Source organism: Delphinus delphis, chromosome 3 (genome assembly GCF_949987515.2).
Source record: "Delphinus delphis chromosome 3, mDelDel1.2, whole genome shotgun sequence".
In the NCBI taxonomy this organism is placed as follows: Eukaryota; Metazoa; Chordata; class Mammalia; order Artiodactyla; family Delphinidae; genus Delphinus; species Delphinus delphis.
Window position 1 is genome coordinate 70,314,300 of NC_082685.1, and position 18,033 is coordinate 70,332,332.

Below are 18,033 nucleotides of genomic sequence, written 5' to 3' on the forward strand. Positions count from 1 at the left end.
AGTAAAAGAGGAAGGAAGACTGAAATGTAATTCTTACTAATTGAACCTTTGTTTTTCATTTATCCTTAAAGCATCCTTGTTTTTACTTAGACGTCTGTTTTCTCCTTTTTATGATTAAAAAAATTCTGAAAAGGTGGCATAATCATGTTTCTTAATACTTTTTCCTAACCTACTCTGTTCTGATCAGTCGGCCCTTCTTTTTTGGTACGTGGGCCTCTCACTGCCACGGCGTCTGCCGTTGCGGAGCACAGGCTCCGGACGCGCAGGCCCAGCGGCCATGGCTCACGGGCCCAGCTGCTCTGCGGCATGTGGGATCCTCCCGGACCGGGGCACGAACCCGGGTCCCCTGCATCGGCAGGCGGACTCCCAACCACTGCGCCACCAGGGAAGCCCAGTTGGCCCTTCTTTACAAGTCAAACGGTACAGGTTTTTATTTGTTAGTAGTGGAAACCAGCTTGACATCTGACAATCAGGCTCAGTCCTTTCCACTCTACACGTCAGTATCAACTGGAACAGTTCTGGAATTAGCGCTTCACTGTCAGTTTTGTTAATGATGTTTGAGGCAAAGAGGAACACAACCTTCTCTTCTGGGGATATGATATACTGACTCTGCAGAGCTGACAAAAGTAAAATGTTGGTTTCATGCCAAATTCACCGTTCAGGTATGTCATAAGTTCTCAACATCTGAAGAAAGAATTAATAGAGCTTAACCCTATATTAGCAAATTGTGAAAAGCTGAATTTAAAAGTTAGCTTAAGAGATCTTTTAAAATTATTTTTTAAATAAATTTATTTATTTATTTTTGGCTGCATTGGATCTTCGTTGCTGCACGCAGGCTTTTCTCTACTTGCAGCAGGAGCTACTCTTTGTTGCAGTGCGTGGGCTTCTCACTGCGGTGGCTTTATTGCGGACCAGGGCTCGAACCCATGTCCCCTGCATTGGCAGGCTAATTCTCAACCACTGCACCACCAGGGAAGTCCTGTTTCCCATGTATTTTTAAATAGGAAAGCTGAGTTCTGGTGTTTATTTCATATGTGGGAGGAAAAAAGACACTTCAGAAATATTCAGAAAAAAAATTCAGTCTAGTGGGTAGCAGAGCAAGAGCAGAGGATGGTAGAAAGGATGGACTCATCTCTGTGACTTCCCAGCTTTGTGAGCAAATGACCTAATGAGAGACATTTTAGCTGTAGTTTCCTCATCTGTAGAATAAAAGCCTCTAATTATGCGATTAAGTCTCCATTTCATTTCTATAATTCCTTGGTTTAATGTGTCTAATCAACTCAGGACTTCTCACCAAAGCTTACGTGATAGTTCGTGATGCTCCAGGGCTTGACCCAAAGTTCGAGGCTTTTGTTGGCTTTTAAGTTTACTTATAAGCTCTGAAACTTCGTTTCCCACTTGTAGGGAAGGAGAAACAAGACATTCATATGAAAAGCAATTGGCATTTTTCAGAAGAAGGAGTTAAGAGAAAAATGAGTGTTCCAGGGCATAATCCTTGTGGGTTATATTCTTTCTGAAAAGAAAAATGTATTCACTTGTAATATCACTGTAAGTGTTGTGAGAATTTGCAGCGTATTATAGTGTTATTTTTCAAAATTGTCCACTGATGCGCTCTTCTTAAAGTACAGTTTAAAAGAATCTCAACAAATCTGTTAACCAAGTGAGGTTTTTTCCAATACATTTTATTCAGACAGGGTTGTGTGCATGTGTGCCAGGGTGAATGTTTTCCTCCTTATTGTGCGGTGAACATCTTCATCTCTTTCCCCCAGTTTGGTTCACGGCTGAGAGTCGAATTACCACTTTGGATGACTCCTTGGTTCAAATAAGCTACATAATTGCAAACTTTCCACTTCGTTTTCTGTTGAGTGAACACAGAGCTTGTGTTAAGGCTATGGTTTTGCAATCAGACGGAGCCCACTCTCCCATCCTGGCACAGAGGCCGCCGACCCCCTGCCTCCTGGGCCTGGCGGAGCACCAGGACCAGCAGAAGAGGCTGGCGGTGGTAAAACAGATTGAGGCAGTTGCTTTTCTCAGGGTTGCGAGATGTGGCAAATTGCTGGGCTGTAGGCCTTTCCATTCTGTGATTGGTTAGCGCTCTGACGGGAAGCATGTAGGAGGCATCTGATTGGAACAGAAAGTTAACCTTTATGCTGGATACTTTATTTCTGATCTACATACACAGTGCTACCTCTTGCTCCTCTTCTATTCCTGTGAAATTCAAGCCTGCAGACAGCTTGCCTGCATGCCCAGCCATTGAGCCTCTGCCTAGTGATATCTCTATGTGCCTCAGTGATATCTCTGTGTGCCTCCGTTTCCTCATCTGTAAAATGGGCGTTACACAGAGCAGCTGGGCCCATGAGCCATGGCCGCAGAGCCTGCACGTCCGGAGCCTGTGCTCCGCAACGGGAGAGACCACAGCAGTGAGAGGCCCGCGTACTGCAAAAAATAAATAAATAAAAATAAAATAAATATAAATAAATTTTTTAAAAAATGGGTGTTACAAAATACTACCCCTTAAGTGGGCTGCCAGGATTAAATGAATTAATACAGTCCAGATGCTAAGATCTGTGCCTGGCACATGCTGAGCTCTGGGCATATGTGAATGAGTAGTATTATTATTCCCTACCTTGGGCTCTGGCCCCTGACCACCTCCACAATTTATCTCACTGCTTTGATTTTTGCATGGAACCCGCATGTGTGTTCTGATTCTGGGTCTCTTCTGTGACTCCAGGCCCTTGCAGCTTGCCTCATGCTTTGGGGCACTTATGCCTGCGTCTGCCCCATTTCCAAACCTTTCTTATCACACTCTCCCAGGCCTCTACCCTGCTTCCATGACCAGCTGCCCTACACGGTTCCAACATTAACAATATTCAAGGTTTGGTCTTGATGAAAAGCTCTCTTTTTAGTGCCTGACCTGAGGGGAGATTGGCAGGGGCACATGTGGCTTGGATGTTGTCTGCTGGATAACCTTCTAATCTGATGAAAAACGAGGATGTTGGAGCCCTGTACCAGCCCTTACACCCATCTCCCCTCAGGTCCTCCTGGATAATGAACGTGGGGTTGAAGCCGTGTCTCTTGTCCTGAATCACACGGGATGTCAGTAACAGAGCCAGGAATCGGGGCCAGCTCTCGGCTTTCCCATGGTTAGATTCTACCCACTCGACTGTAATGCCAAAAAAAAAAAAAAAAAAGATACCACAGGCATTTCATCAACCTGTCTCTTCTGTCAAATTGCGTTATTCTCAAATTGTGTAAGCCTTATGTAAACAATATCACGTCACACATGGGGTTCCATAAGTACATTTTCTGCGTGTTTCTCACATAGCAGGTTTTCTGTGGATGGGTATATAAAAAGTGCCAAGATTTCAAACTTAAGAAAACACTCAAAGGGCAGCCGTCCAGCAGCATTAGAGTCATTTTTTGCCCCAAGGCACAGAAGCATAAGTTCTCTGCAGCTGGGCTGTCATAGGTGGTACTCATTACCCCGCACTTAGAGCCAGATTGGGTCCTGCTCTGCTGATTCACTGAGACCCAACAGCTGATGGATTTGAGTGATTTTTGAGGCACATTCTTTTATACTTTCTGGCTGCATTTTTCTTCTTTTTGTCACTCTTCTGCTCCCTTACTCTCTCATTCACCACTCAAAATAACCATTAGCTCTCTCCTCTCCATCCCCTCCCCCCATCCCCCTTCTCTCTCTTAAATATCCTATAATACTGCGAGTTCACACATGTTTATTTGAAGTTATCATGTCTAGGGAAGGAGAGTATCTTTTAAAACTCCCTTAAAGCACCCAAATTCATTACATAAAAATGGTCCTCCTATCTTTCTGATTTGTGTTTATAAGGTTGCTGAATTTTTATTGTATTTTGTGTAAAAGATGGAGTTTCCTCCTACTAGTTACTAGCTACAAGTTATTAAATTAACTTTCACGATAATAAAATGAAAGCATTTAATTGATTGTTAAATAATTTAAAGCTGGCTCACTAAGGTAGATTGCCACAATTCAATGTGTTGTACCATAAAATGAAGATGCTAAAACTCTGACAAAGAACAGCTTTGGAATTCAGCAGCAGGTATTATAATTTATATATATGATGCTAATTAAGACATTATGTTAAGAAAACAGACTTTCCTGCCTCCAGTCCTTTCTCTATCCAATCTATCTCACCCACAGTTGCCAGCTTAATCTTCAGAAACACCGCTTTATAAGCATTACGTTCCTTTCGGAAATCTTCCGTGGCTTACAGTAATTTAGAGCATTGGTTCTCTACCCGGAGGGAGGGCTTGTTAAAGCAGATTGTTGGGACCCTCCCCAGAGTTTCAGATCTGGTAGGACTGGGATGGGGCCTGAGAGCTTACATATATAACCTGCTGGTCTAGAGCTCAAGCTTTGACAACCACTGACATTAAAACTCAGATTTTAGGGCTTCCCTGGTGGCGCAGTGGTTGAGAGTCCGTCTGCCAATACAGGGGACATGGGTTCGTGCCCCGGTCCGGGAGGATCCCATATGCCACGGAGCGGCTGGGCCCGTGAGCCATGGCCGCTGAGCCTGTGCGTCCGGAGCCTGTGCTCCGCAACGGGAGAGGCCACAGCAGTGAGAGGCCCGCAAAAACTCAGATTTTATTTTATTATTATTGTTAAAACTTATTTATCTATTTTTTCCACACCTATGGGGCCTTTTTTTTCATTGAAGTATAGTTGATTTACAAGATCATGTTAGTTTCAGGTGTACAGCATAGTGATTCAGATATATATATACTCTTTTTCAGATTCTTTTCCCTTATAGGTTATTACAAAATATTGATTATATTTCCCTGTGCTATACAATAGGTCCTTGTTGGTCATCTATTTTATATATAGTAGTGTGTATATGTTCATCTTAAACTTATCATTTTTTCCAATAAATTTATTTATCTTATTTATTTTTGGCTGGGTTGGGTCTTCGCTGCTGCAAGCAGGCTTTCTCTAGTTGCGGTGAACAGGGGCTACTCATCGTTGCAGTGCATGGGCTTATTGCAGTCGCTTCTCTTGTTGCAGAGCATGGACTCTAGGCACGTGGGACACAGGAGTTGTGGCTTGCAGGCTCAGTAGTTGTGGTGCACGGGCTTAGTCGCTCCGTGGCATGTGGGATCTTCCCGGACCAGGGATCGAACCCGTGTCCCCTGAAATGGCAGGCGGATTCTTAGCCATTGGACCACCAGGGAAGTCCCTTAAACTCCAAATTTAAAACTCAGATTTTAGTATGACTTTCAAAGCCTTTTCTTATAGTAATGTGACCTTTATTTAACTCTTCAAAGGGTCATCCATGAATCTCCTTCACAGGAACCTTCTATTTTATTGGAACTTTTCTATTTGTTATTTCCAAAATTGATGCTCCCATCTGTATTGAAATGGTTTCTGCTGCTTATAACAGGTGCCTACCCTAGCCATAAAACAATTCCACCATTTCTGTGAAATTTCCACATCACACCGGATTTAAGGATTTCTTCGATCTCTGGTTATAGTAAGCGTTGGTTTTTCTCTGCTGTGTTTTGCCCACAGTACAAATTACCTTGTATTATTACTTATTTGTCCATAAATGCAATCAAATAAAGTAATTTGCTGTGTGATACAACCAAAAAGTTTGAAGATCTTAGATGAGGTGCATATAACAAAACCAAAATTAACTGTTATTTAATTTTTAATTTTTTAAAAAATAATCCTGATAACGGTCCGTCACCAAGCAGTCCCCCTCGTAGAAGCAAATCAGTGATGTGGTGACCCCACAAAGCTCTCTCCATATGCTTAGCAAAGATCTTTTACCAGTCCATTAATATAGACATATGATTTTTTTTTCTCACAATATGACTGAAACGTAAAACTGATTTCCACAAACCTTACATAAATCAATCACGTTGTGGTTTTGATGGGTAGATTACTTCATGTCCCAGTTCTGCTGTGTATATAAGTCCAGAGGTGTATTTACTGTGAAGAGAATGAAGCTTAAACTTCAAACTCATCACTTGCATGATAGAATGGGCCCCTTCCACGGCTTGGTGAGGAGCCCTAATCAAGTTCATGAGAGCATCTATTTCTATAAATTTTGCAGAAGTAAACTATCTTTTAGACTTTTTTCCTAAAAAGGGTTTCCAAAATTGTATAAGCATCAGACCCTGGGTTTGGTCCTGAGACCATCCACGTTTGTAAGTCTAAAATGAGTAAGGCATACAAATCAGAAGCAAAATTAAAGCCCTCAAAAATAAACGATTATGCCTTCCCCTGGTTTTCTACTTTGCTTTCAATCCATATATACAACTCTAAAACCATTTAATCAAATGAAGATACATGTTTTGCTATATGAAAATTGGCAGCCATCTTATTCATTTTTGAAATCAGACAAAATTACTTTGTATTCTCACTGATTTTATGTGATCGTATTATACATAACATTACTTTTAATGACAGGGAACATTCTTAGATTTGTTTGTTTAATGCTTTAAACCTGTGCCACTTAGGAGAACAAAAAATGTTTGTTTCTGATCCACTGCAGCATTGTTCACTATTTACTATAACATTTCTTCCCACATTGGAGCACAGTGAGGATTTCAGCTGAATGTATGCACTTAGCTTTCAAGCAGACTGAGACCAGGGTCCAGGAATCAGCAATAATGGTAGTATTTGAACAGAACTCATCTCTGAATTTAGAATGGAGGCTGCTGTCTTTCTCCTGTTTCAGACTTCCTGCTGGTATAGAGCATCCCTTGGTCTAGAGATATTGATTACAGCCAGAAAAAAAATCAGAGACGTCTGTGCCTGCTTGTGTTAAGAGAAATCAGACTCCATACTCTTGACAGCTCTGCTTGGGCTGAGGTCTGTGCCCAGGCAGCACGAATCATCTATAAAGAGAAGTGGGAAGGCACTCTCCCAGTATAGCCACGGTCACTGAAAGCATTAAGCTAAAGCGGTGGCTCATTCCCAAAATTAGTAGCATCGGTATCATCTAGTCACGCCCAGACCCACTGAATCAGAAAATAAGGAGGTTGGGTCCCAGTAATTAGAATCCTAACAAGTCCTCCCTGTAGTTATGATACAAGTTAAACATTGAGATAAAGGAACACTCTTCCCTTGTGTAATGAGCACTTCTTACGTACCAGGCACATTTCTAAGCCTATTAACTCATTCGGTCTTCGCACCAACCCTATATGGTGGACACCATTTTTATCCCATTCTACAGATGTCAAAAGTGAGGCTCTGGGCTTCCCTGGTGGCGCAGTGGTTGAGAGTCCGCCTGCTGATGCAGGAGACACGGGTTCATTCCCCGGTCCGGGAAGATCCCAAATGCCGCGGAGCGGCTGGGCCCGTGAGCCATGGCCGCTGAGCCTGCGCGTCCGGAGCCTGTGCTCCGCAGCGGGAGAGGCCACAACAGTGAGAGGCCCGCGTAACGCAAAAAAAAAAAAAAAAAAAAAAAGTGAGGCTCTGAGCTCCGTTTTACTCCTTTTAACAAAACTGAAACTACAAGTGCCTGGCCCTGTGCTATATCGGGTACTTGAACATAATAAGGATCAAAAACGGGTATGTCTCTGTTTTAATGGAATCCATAGTCTAGAGTGTCCACTAAAGACATAAACAAATCAGAAGTGAGGCAAAGTTTGTTACATAAAGAGATACCTGAAGCATAAAAGTGGTTCCAAGGTGACTCTCTGACCCAGGCAGCAAGTTGGTGCTGGCCGGTGGTAGGAGGTCTCAGTTCCTCTTCACGTGGGCCTACCCACCAGGCTGCTTGAGCATACTCACAAAATGATTAACAATCCAAGAGAAGAAGATAGACGCTGAACTGCCCTTCGTAAAAGGGTTGCCAGATTCAGCAAGTGAAAATACAGGACACCCAGTTAAATTTGTATTTCAGGTAAGCAATAAATAATTATTTAGTGTTAATATGGCTCATGCGATATTGGGGACATATTTATATGAAAATTGCTTTTGTTGGTTTCTGAAATTCAAAGTTAACTGGGCATACTGTATGTCATCTGGCAACCCTACTTGCATGATGCAGGTTCAGAAATCATCCACCAACACTTTTACAGTAATTTTTGGCCACACAGAGCAGCTCTGATTCAGTGTAGGAGGAGACTGCAGAAGGATGTTAATACCAGGAGGTAGACATCATTGAGAGCCATCTTGGAGGCTGGCTAAGATACCAGATCTGCAACCTCGTCACCAAAGGTTTTTCTCCAAGGAGTCATTCAGTTTTCTCACAGTTTTCCCAAAAGGAGGAGTGAACTTTCAGCATCCGTTATCAGAATTTTATAATATCAAGCACAAAATAAGAATAATAAGAGTAATTTCCCTTGAAGGAAGGAGGTGAACAATATAAGCCTTGGCTTCCCTGGTGGCGCAGTGGTTAAGAATCCTCCTGCCAACGCAGGGACATGGGTTCGAGCCCTGCTTGGGGAAGATCCCACATGCTGCAGAGCAACTAAGCCCGTGTGCCACAACTACTGAGCCTGCACTCTAGAGTCCACAAGCCACAACTACTGGAGCCCGCCTGCCTAGAGTCCATGCTCTGCAACAAGAGAAGCCACCGCAATGAGAAGCCCACGCACTGCAATGAAGAGTAGCCCCTGCTCGCCACAACTAGAGAAAGCCAGCACACAGCAATGAAGACCCAATGCAGCCAAAAATAAATAAATAAAATAAATTTTAAAAATAAATAAATTTTAAAAATAAATAAATTTTAAAAATAAATAAAATAAAATGAAAAACAATATGACTTATTTTGAAGCCACTTCCCCAGCAGTGAGATCGATGGACATTTGCATATGTGTCTTACTTTAATGTCTATTCAAAATTATGTCTGTACCCACATATGTAAAAGGCTTTCAAACAACAGTGATGCTTTACTTATATTCCATTTGTAGTTTTAAATGCCCACTGTCGGTATTTTAATCAGCCTCTCTGGACTTTTTCATCCCCCAGAACAAAACATTGTGTTTCTTTCCTTTTCAAGATCTTTAAGTTATTTTGAACCTTTATCTCTAGCCTAATAACATCATTAAATGAAAGGCTTTCACATTTTCACAGCATCAAGAACATACTCAATGCATAACATTTTATTGGCTGTTTAGACTTCGGAAAGCAACTAAGCAGAAGTGGAAAATATTATTTAGCATTTCTTGAGTACCTACTAATGTTTGGAAACTTTTCATACCTTTTAAGCCTCACTGAGAATCTGCAGTGTAGGTATTACATCTTCCTTTTTCCCAATGAATTTTATTTCACCGATATACAAGCTGAGCACACCATTTTATTGACAGTTTTCTGAGACTGGGATTTAAATACCTGCTTTATCCCGCCCAGCCACAGGCATTAAAGAAGAGCAGGCCCTGAGCTAGTTAGAGCAGAAGTGGAAGGGAGTAGCCTGGTTTTCACGGTAAGGTTGGTGAGGACCTGAAAATCAGGATATGAAATTCTGGAAAACAATATAGCAGCATCAGAATATGCAGGATATAGTTTGATAATGGGGTAAGGGCAGTTTGTATTCTAATGGTCAAAGTCAGACACTGCCTTTTCCATTATACCATTCTAAAACCTTCAGTTAGAATCTATAGTTATAATCTCAACTCCTACAAAAGAGTTCTTTACCTCTTTTATTCTGCATTTTATTATGAATAGTAATAAAAGCTTACATTGAGCATATTACATATGTGAGACAGCGTTCTAATTACCTACGTGTATGGGCACACTTCTATATGGAGTGCCCATATAACCCTAATCCTGACACCAGTCCTGAAAGTTGACTTTCTTTCCCCCATATACTATAAGGGAAAACTGAGGTTCAGAGATATAAAGGAACTAGCCTAAGTTTTCAAAACCATTAAGTGTCACAGTTGTAGCATGACCAAATGTTTCAATTTGTCCAGGACAGAATGGTTTCCTGGGATGCAGGACTTTCAGTGCTAAAACCAGTACAATCACGGGAAAACCCCTGAGGTTGGTCATCCTACACAGTTGGGTTCAGACTCCAGATCCTTTTGAATCCAAAGCACATGTTCTTTCCATTACTAAGCATTTCTTTGTTGAGTTGTGTAGTGTATATTTTCTTCCATTACAACAATGTTTAGCACAGTGCTTTGTACTAACAGCAGTAAGTAATATTTATTGAATGAATGAATGAATGAAGGGATGGGTAGGTAATTTCTCTAAGTATGGCTGTATAATGATAATGCCTGTGGTATGGGTGGGAGAGGCTAAAGTCATGGGGCTTTTTTTTTTGTGGTCCAATTAACTTTAAATATAAAGCTGCTAAATGTGTTTATAAATGCTTAACAGCTCTTGGGGGCAGGAAACGATGAGTGTATGGGAGAGGGAGTGGGTAGGCGGCTCTAAATCGTAATGTTTGTTGATTTCCTATGATGGCCAATTTTAAGTTACCCAGGCAATGTCACTGAACATAGAGTTGGGAAGAGATGAAATAGCACATCATTATATTTCCATCCTACAGGCATGTCAAATGTAAATAACCTCAAAAGGATAGGTAATAGGAAATAATTAAGAAGTGGTAAGTTTTGAGGTATTACCTTTGTTCGAATGTAATTCATTCAATTGTAAATTTACATAACTTAATTTTTAAGCATGACTGTTTAACAACCAGCTCACCAAAATCCTAAAAACTGAACCATCAGTTCTTAGAAAAAAATGGTTCCACTGGCTGGAATGCTCCTGGCCTGTGTGGCGGCCCCAAAGATTTATCCCACTGGAGAAATTATTAGTAAATAGGTTGGCTTAGGCCAGCACCATCATCATGCCTGGACTAAAACAAGAGACAATTTAGAGCAGATATCTCTCTGACGTATAAAAAGAGCAGGACATATTTTCCAGAGATAAAGTACCAAAATCACTGAGGTGAGACTTCAGAGGATTTTAGAAATTTGGTGGGCAATTAACATTTATGAAAGTATTTCTAAGGTTGGCTAAATTTCATAGAAGAAAGCAATATTCCCACATAATTTTAGTTGACTGATAAAAACAGACTTCAGCCAGTTTCCTGGAGAAATGTGATGATATAGCTTAACCGATACGTATTTATGTACATAGTGCAAGTATTTAGTTATAATATTGTTACATCTACATACTGAAATATAAATAGCTGGAGAAATCCATAATGCTTTTGATATTCTGTTAGTTTTATACAACTATTTCTTCAAATGAATTTCACATAGTAATATAAATTCATAATTAGGAAGGAGACCCTATAAATACTTCTGTAGTCTAAAGGAGATTTATCTATCTTTGTCAAATTTTGACTTCAGGTATAGTAAGATTTTTTCATTGTTGTTAAGAGCTGAGCTTTATTTTGAAGAATAATTAATTGTAAAATTATGTCTCTGCAAGTAAAACAAAATGAATCCCAAAAGCAAGTATCCATCACTACCTCAGCAGGAGGAACAATGATTGAACAAACATGCTTTTCCAGGTAGATCAACTTTGCCCCTCATTTTTTGCCAGGCTAGCCTCAAGGTACATATGATTTTGTGTTTGGTGAAAGTTATGTCCCAATTCTCAGCCAGCAGGAAGATGAGCTTCTAGAGCATTTCTGTGACTACTCTCAGGATGAAAGAGGATCTAAAATGTCCATAAGGTCCAATCTAGATCATATCCTGGTAGTAAGCAATACATGACCAGTGCCACCAACACCTGTAAAGATCTTTAGGATCCTAAGAAGCAGCCCAGTTTGTAGGATGCCTTTGGCTCAAGAAGACCTAGAGCTAACAGGGCCATCTGGGCTGTGCCCTCCTGGACTAGTGGGGATCTCCACGTATTCCATCAGTAGGTACAAATGAGGCCCAGACACGTGCCTAATGCTCTTCTAGGCACTGGGTTTCCATCCCAAATCAGTCACATGAGTACCCCCACTCTGCATTTCAGGGAAACAATCAGACCCTGCCTGGACTTAACAGTCTTCAAAGGAATCAAACATAAGCTTTTAGTGATATCTTCAAATAAGGTTATATAGTCACAGGAATACACTGACAAGACGGAAACCTTTTTTAAAGTTGGGGTTGTTGAGATAGTTTTTATATTTTAAAAAAATCACTGTTTTTGAGTGTCCATTTGGTGAATTTTGACAAATGCATACAGTTGTGTGACTATTACCATCACATTACTTTAAGCTTACTTCGTGTTACTAGACCACACCACCCGTGACTGAAAATATTTTTCATCCTGATGAGTTCCATAAATAGGGTCTGCATTTAATAATTTGAAGGTAGAAGCATTAAATGTGTTCAGTGTAAGTCTCTAAATATACTTTAAGGTTTTTAAGCCTGTTTGGGCCATTGTTCATTTTTAAAATTATACCTCAAAAAAGCGAGGTACTCCTGGCCTCTCTCTTCTGCTGAGAGGACTGGGCCTAACTATGTGATAGATTTTGTGGACAGCTAAGAAACTGTGAAAATAAAGGATGTGCACACAACACTTTTTTACAGAAAGTTGAATTGGATTTCTCTTGCACTATCCTTGTTTTATCCCACTTCTCTCATCATCACCTTCAAGTGTAATAGTGGCAAGAAGTTACATTTCATAAAGTAGTATCCAAAAGCTAGTGGTGTTATCAAGTCCAAGCCCGTACTGCTCGCCACACGACAGGCCAGTAAATCGAGAGATGAGGTGTTGGGGCAAGGAATAGTGACTTTATTCAGAAAGCCAGCAGACCGAGAAGATGGTGGACAAGTGTCCCAAAGAACTGCCTTACCCAACTTAGAATTCAGGCTTCTTTTATGCTAAAAGGGGAGGGGGTGTGGCTGGTTGCTGTAAAATTCTCCGCAGGAATCCTGTGTTCTTGCAGCTGTCCAGGTAGGTCTGATCACAATGTTCCTATAAACCTCCAACAAGACAGTTGTTATTTTCTGTTCTGCAACTTTTTATCTCTGTATGAATGGAAAAGTGTTACACCTTTAAAGGTCAGAGCGTGAGAATGGGCTATCCTGTATATTTCAGGCTATAGGCAACTTTCTTTTACAAAAGGTGCAGAGTCAGCATGACTAAGCACAGGCAACAGAGCACAAAGATTAGGGCTAAAGGACTAGATCCAATATGGAGTCAGGTTTGTTCTTCTCTGTTACAGTGGGTCCATGCATTCTAAATATCTGGGACACTGGGAGGGGCCTAGCAGTTTCTCCTCCCCTCTGCCTGCCCCATCCCACTAACCCCTCCTTGCAACTAAGTGAGTCCATATTACTGTGTATTATTGAGGATTTTCAGGCCTGTTCCAAGTCTACATCATAGCAATACTCTACCTCAAAGAAATTGGCCCCAGCACAGGGGGGAAAATCAATCACTCGGGCAAATGTCCAGGCAAAAATCAGGCAGAACACTTGACAAAGAGTTGCAGGTATGGATAATAGTAGAAAGACATGACCTTTTGGTGAACCTTTCCCCGATTCAATTCCCCATGACTCACTACGTGAATAGGTGCTGTGGACTTTATCTTTCCATGCTTAGATGTGCTCATCTGTAAGATGTAAATAGGACATAGCTTGCAGGGTTGTTGGGAAAATTCAATGAGCATAACCTGTTTACCAAGCAGAGCCTCTAGCACATAGAAGATGCTCAATGATTTTAGTTCCTTCCTTCCATCCTCCTTAAAAATTAGTAACAAAACCCACTTGAAATATTCAAGGCCATTTATAGGCCCCAAAATCCACATTTTTTTTTTTTTTTTTTTTTTTGCGGTACGCGAGCCTCTCACTGTTGTGGCCTCTCCCATTGCGGAGCACAGGCTCCGGACGCGCAGGCTCAGCGGCCATGGCTCACGGGCCCAGCCCCTCCGCGGCATGTGGGATCCTCCCAGACCGGGGCACGAACCCGTGTCCCCTGCATTGGCAGGCGGACGCTCAATCACTGCGCCACCAGAGAAGCCCCCCAAATCCACATTTAAAATAGAATGTACTTAGTAAGAAGACTCTCAGTAATGCGGACCCTTAGCAAAAGTATGAGACTATTTTGAAAGTACAGATCCCCTCTGGGTGGATTTTGTGTCTCATAGCTTCTTACTTCAAGTAAACAAGAGCATTTTGTGGTAATCTCTCCCACGTGAGCAATGGGAACAGATTGTCTTCAATCTAAAGCAAACGAGAAGTTGCTTAAGTAAAGGTAGCGACTGCATGAGTCATAAACCACTTTCTCAGATAACAGCCATGAAGTACGTCTGTGTACAAATTTGACAATTTTTATTTCACTGCCTTTTGACAGCCCTTTAGAAGGGTTTAAGAGAATAAGATCTGACTACAGCTTTCAAAATTTCATCAGTGAATATTTGTTAACCTTGCTCCCTGTGATAGCTGAAGAACTAAGATAATGCCCTTCAAATGGCGATAAATTACAATCTTTCAGAAGATTATCGCGGTCTTAATCGAGTTTGTTCCAGCAGCTGAACAGCCTGTGACCTTGTTAGTTATACAACAAACATATCTGTTACTTTATGTTCCTATAGGTATTAGGGTAGAACTTTTACTCTAAGTGTTTTCTGTATACAGAAGGATGATCTGTCAGTGATGATCAATGATGACAGATCATCAATCTGTCAATGATTTTGGAGATAAAAACAGAAGATTCGGCTTATTTAAAGAGTGTATCAAGCTAGTGCAGATACGATTCCAATTTTTTTTTTAATGTTTCATGTTGACATAATTTTAGAATTACAGAAAAGTTGAGAGAATAATACAAAGATTATCTGGATACCTCTTACTCAGATTTCCCAAATGTTACCATTTTCTAGATGTGTAGTGTGATTTAAAGGAATGGGAAGATAATTCCATGTTCAGAAACAGGCATTGTCTTATAGAATTCTGTGATAGTATGCTCTTTTATGTATGATAAAAGCATAGGATTTCACAATTAAAATATTCAGGAGAATGTTAGAGAATCCACATCCTAATTTCTTTGAAAGAAATCATTTGCCAATTTTTATATATAAGTGTAAGTAACTGCAGGTATGTGAACAGATTCCAACATATGGCCCCAGTTTATGAAAACTACAATTATTACATCTTGGGAAATTAAAGTACTTTTATCCTGAATAGCATGTTCCAATAGCATGGAACTCAGCAGGCAGGGTGTTCCAGGATGTCAGCACATCGGCAGTTATGCCCTCGTGCCAACTTTAAACAGAAGGGAGGGAGAGTTTGAATGGTATTAATTATTAAATGGTAACATTTAATCCTAGATCCTTATTATCGGTGCCAAGAGAAAACATCTGTGGGTGCTTAGAACAGGCAGATTTTGGAGCATCCATGCAGATTCTGGTAGGTTTTGATGAAGCCTCCCAGGGAACAAGGTAATTTGGGAAGCTAAGCATTTATTCTCCCACTTACGCTCTTAACGTCGCAAATACATGACTCTATGTTACTGAGAGGGACTTTATGACTTACCCCTTGTGGCAGAGAAGAAAAGGAGAGGCGCTTCCTTTCTGCCTCTGCCCTGTCAGAGCTATTTGAAATGAGTTCACTGTCAATCATCGCATGAGAGAGAAAACTCAGTTATCACTGTATCCGCCACTTGAGCAGTGACCGCCATCTGTATGACAATATCCATTCATTCTGTTTCCTGCCGCCCCTTGCCTCTCTGTTTTAGTGTTCTTTTGTAAGTGTTCCTGACATTTTGTTTATCTTTCTTTTAAACATTCTGCCAAGATTATGTCTGAAAATGAGAAAAAAAGAAAAGAAAACGCTCCTTTTTTTTGGTTAAATCTCTTGCAAAGGAAGCAATTCAGCACCATTCTCAAAACACTAAGAATGTTTCAAGGCACTAGAAAGTCTCCAGCAAATGGCTGGGCACAGTCAGGGCTGGGGTACAAAAGGGACTAAATGAATTCTCATCCTTCATGTTACTTAGGTGAAATCAGACGTTTAATTGATATTCTAGTTTCTCCTTTGTTGAAGTGACCAACAGTCTTAAGGAAAAACACATTTTTCCTCTTAGCTTCATATGTAGACACATCCATAAGGCCCTCGTCCTCCTCTTTTGAAATAAATGTATTAATGTTCATTTTGTTAGATTTCAATGACCTGCCTAGCAATGGATGCCCCCAAATGGAGCACTTAACAATTCTATAATAAAAATGTTGCAGCTTATCAACAGAAGGAAGTTTATGAGGAAGTCAAAAAAACAAAAACAAAAAAAAACCTGTTTCACAAGAGCGTCTAAAGACTGCTTTTGATTTTAGACTTAATTCACCCACCACTGTAAATCTGATTTCCATGTTATCAGGTTTCTTGTCTACGCTTTTTTCATTTGCTGGATTACTTGAGTGCCCAACCCCTCCCCCATTTCTGACCTTTCCTTGATCTTTTCATCTCCTAATTTTTGAATCATGCTCTTTCCCCCCAAGATTTGGATAATACATAGAAGATACAAAACTTCCAGCACAATGTCAAGAATTTTTCTCTAATTTCTATATAATCTTTGTATCATGTCTATAAATCCATGACCAACACTTAGACCACTTTTGCAGATGTATCTCAACTAAAGAGGCACACCCAAAAAAGTAATTCCTAACCTTTATTGATATCCTCATCAAACACTTAAGGACATGCAAGAGTGTAGTTTTAATTAATTTGCTTAAAATCTCCTACTCTCATTTAAAAAGCCTGTAAACACCTGAGAGCCTTTCTCTTCATTGTCCCAACATTGAGCTCCCTGTCATCACAGTATCTCATCATTGTCATCTTTGTCACTCCTTCTTCTCACCCTTCACACCATGTGTTGTCCCATGTGACCCCTGTGCCAACAGAGCCCTTAAGACAAGGTTCTTCTGCTCTAGTTGTTCACCAAAAATGTTCATGTGGTTTTTATCATTTCTACACTACCACACCTATTAGGCAGGGGGCCTCAAACAGAGCCACATTAATTGTAATAAACTGTTTCTCCAGCTTCCCTTTCTACCTGCTATTATGAGACCTAGACCCCCATGCAAAGTCCACCACTTGAGTATGTGAGCCCCCAAAGGTTGCTCTAAACTTCTTATAAACAAGACTTAGTATTAAATAAATATAGTTGGTAATTAGATCTTGAGCCCACATAGCTGTGTGATCTTAAGCATACTATTTCCTGACCTGCTACAGTGGGTTGAGTAGTGTCCTTCAAAAATTCATGTCCACCCAGAACCCCAGAATGTGATCTTATTTGGAAATAAGGTCTTTGCAGAAATAGTCAAGGGAAGAATCAAAATGAGATCCTACTGGATTAGGGTCAATCCTAATGAAAGAGTCAGTCCAATGAAAGAGTTCTTGTAGGGACAGAAGAGGATACACAGAGACACAGGGGAGAAGGCCATATGAAGACAGAGGCAGAGATTGGAGTTATGCTACCACAAGCCAAGAAACACCAGGAGCCACCACGAGCTAGAAGAGGCAAGGAAGGATTCTCCCCTAGAGCATTTGAAGGGAGCATGACCCTGCTGAAACCTTGGTTTTGAACTTCTGGCCTGCAGAACTCTGAGAAAATAGTACGTACCTCATACAAATGTTCTGTAGATTAAATGAGATGATGCATGTGAAGAACCTGGCATTGATACAAGAGCAAGTTCTAGTCTCTACTTAGTCACTCGCTAGTGATGATAGGGAACATTACTCAAATTCTCTAAGCTTCACTTATCTTCACTGTAAAAAACGGAGCTTATAATTTCCACCTACCTTCACTGAAGAGGATTTGTGATGAACAAATGAAGTATAAATATGAAAATTCCTGTCATACAAGAAACGATCATGAAATGTGGGAATCTGTGTTCTTCCTTCCCCCTTTCCCATCAAATTACAGGACATGGTGGACTGGGGGAAGAGACCAGATCATCAGGATTCCCTTCAGTTATTTGCTTCAGTAAGAAGAATGACCACACTGCAACAGCAAAAGGAACTCTGGCAGTATCTTTGGGTTGATTTCTGGATCTTCTTACGCTATTCTCCTCTAAATATAGTTTTCAGAAGTGTTGATATTGACATCACTAAGCCACAACAATCTCTATGCAGGTAGAATTGGTACAAATCTTATCAGCG

General features: G+C 40.7%; 2 pseudogenes; one reads left to right on the top strand and one right to left on the bottom strand.

The window, feature by feature from the left end:
- Nucleotides 1-18,033, top strand: part of LOC132423328 (putative elongation factor 1-alpha-like 3) — a 193,700-nt pseudogene that overhangs the window by 159,625 nt on the left and 16,042 nt on the right.
- Nucleotides 1-18,033, bottom strand: part of LOC132422414 (small ribosomal subunit protein eS6-like) — a 106,050-nt pseudogene that overhangs the window by 76,772 nt on the left and 11,245 nt on the right.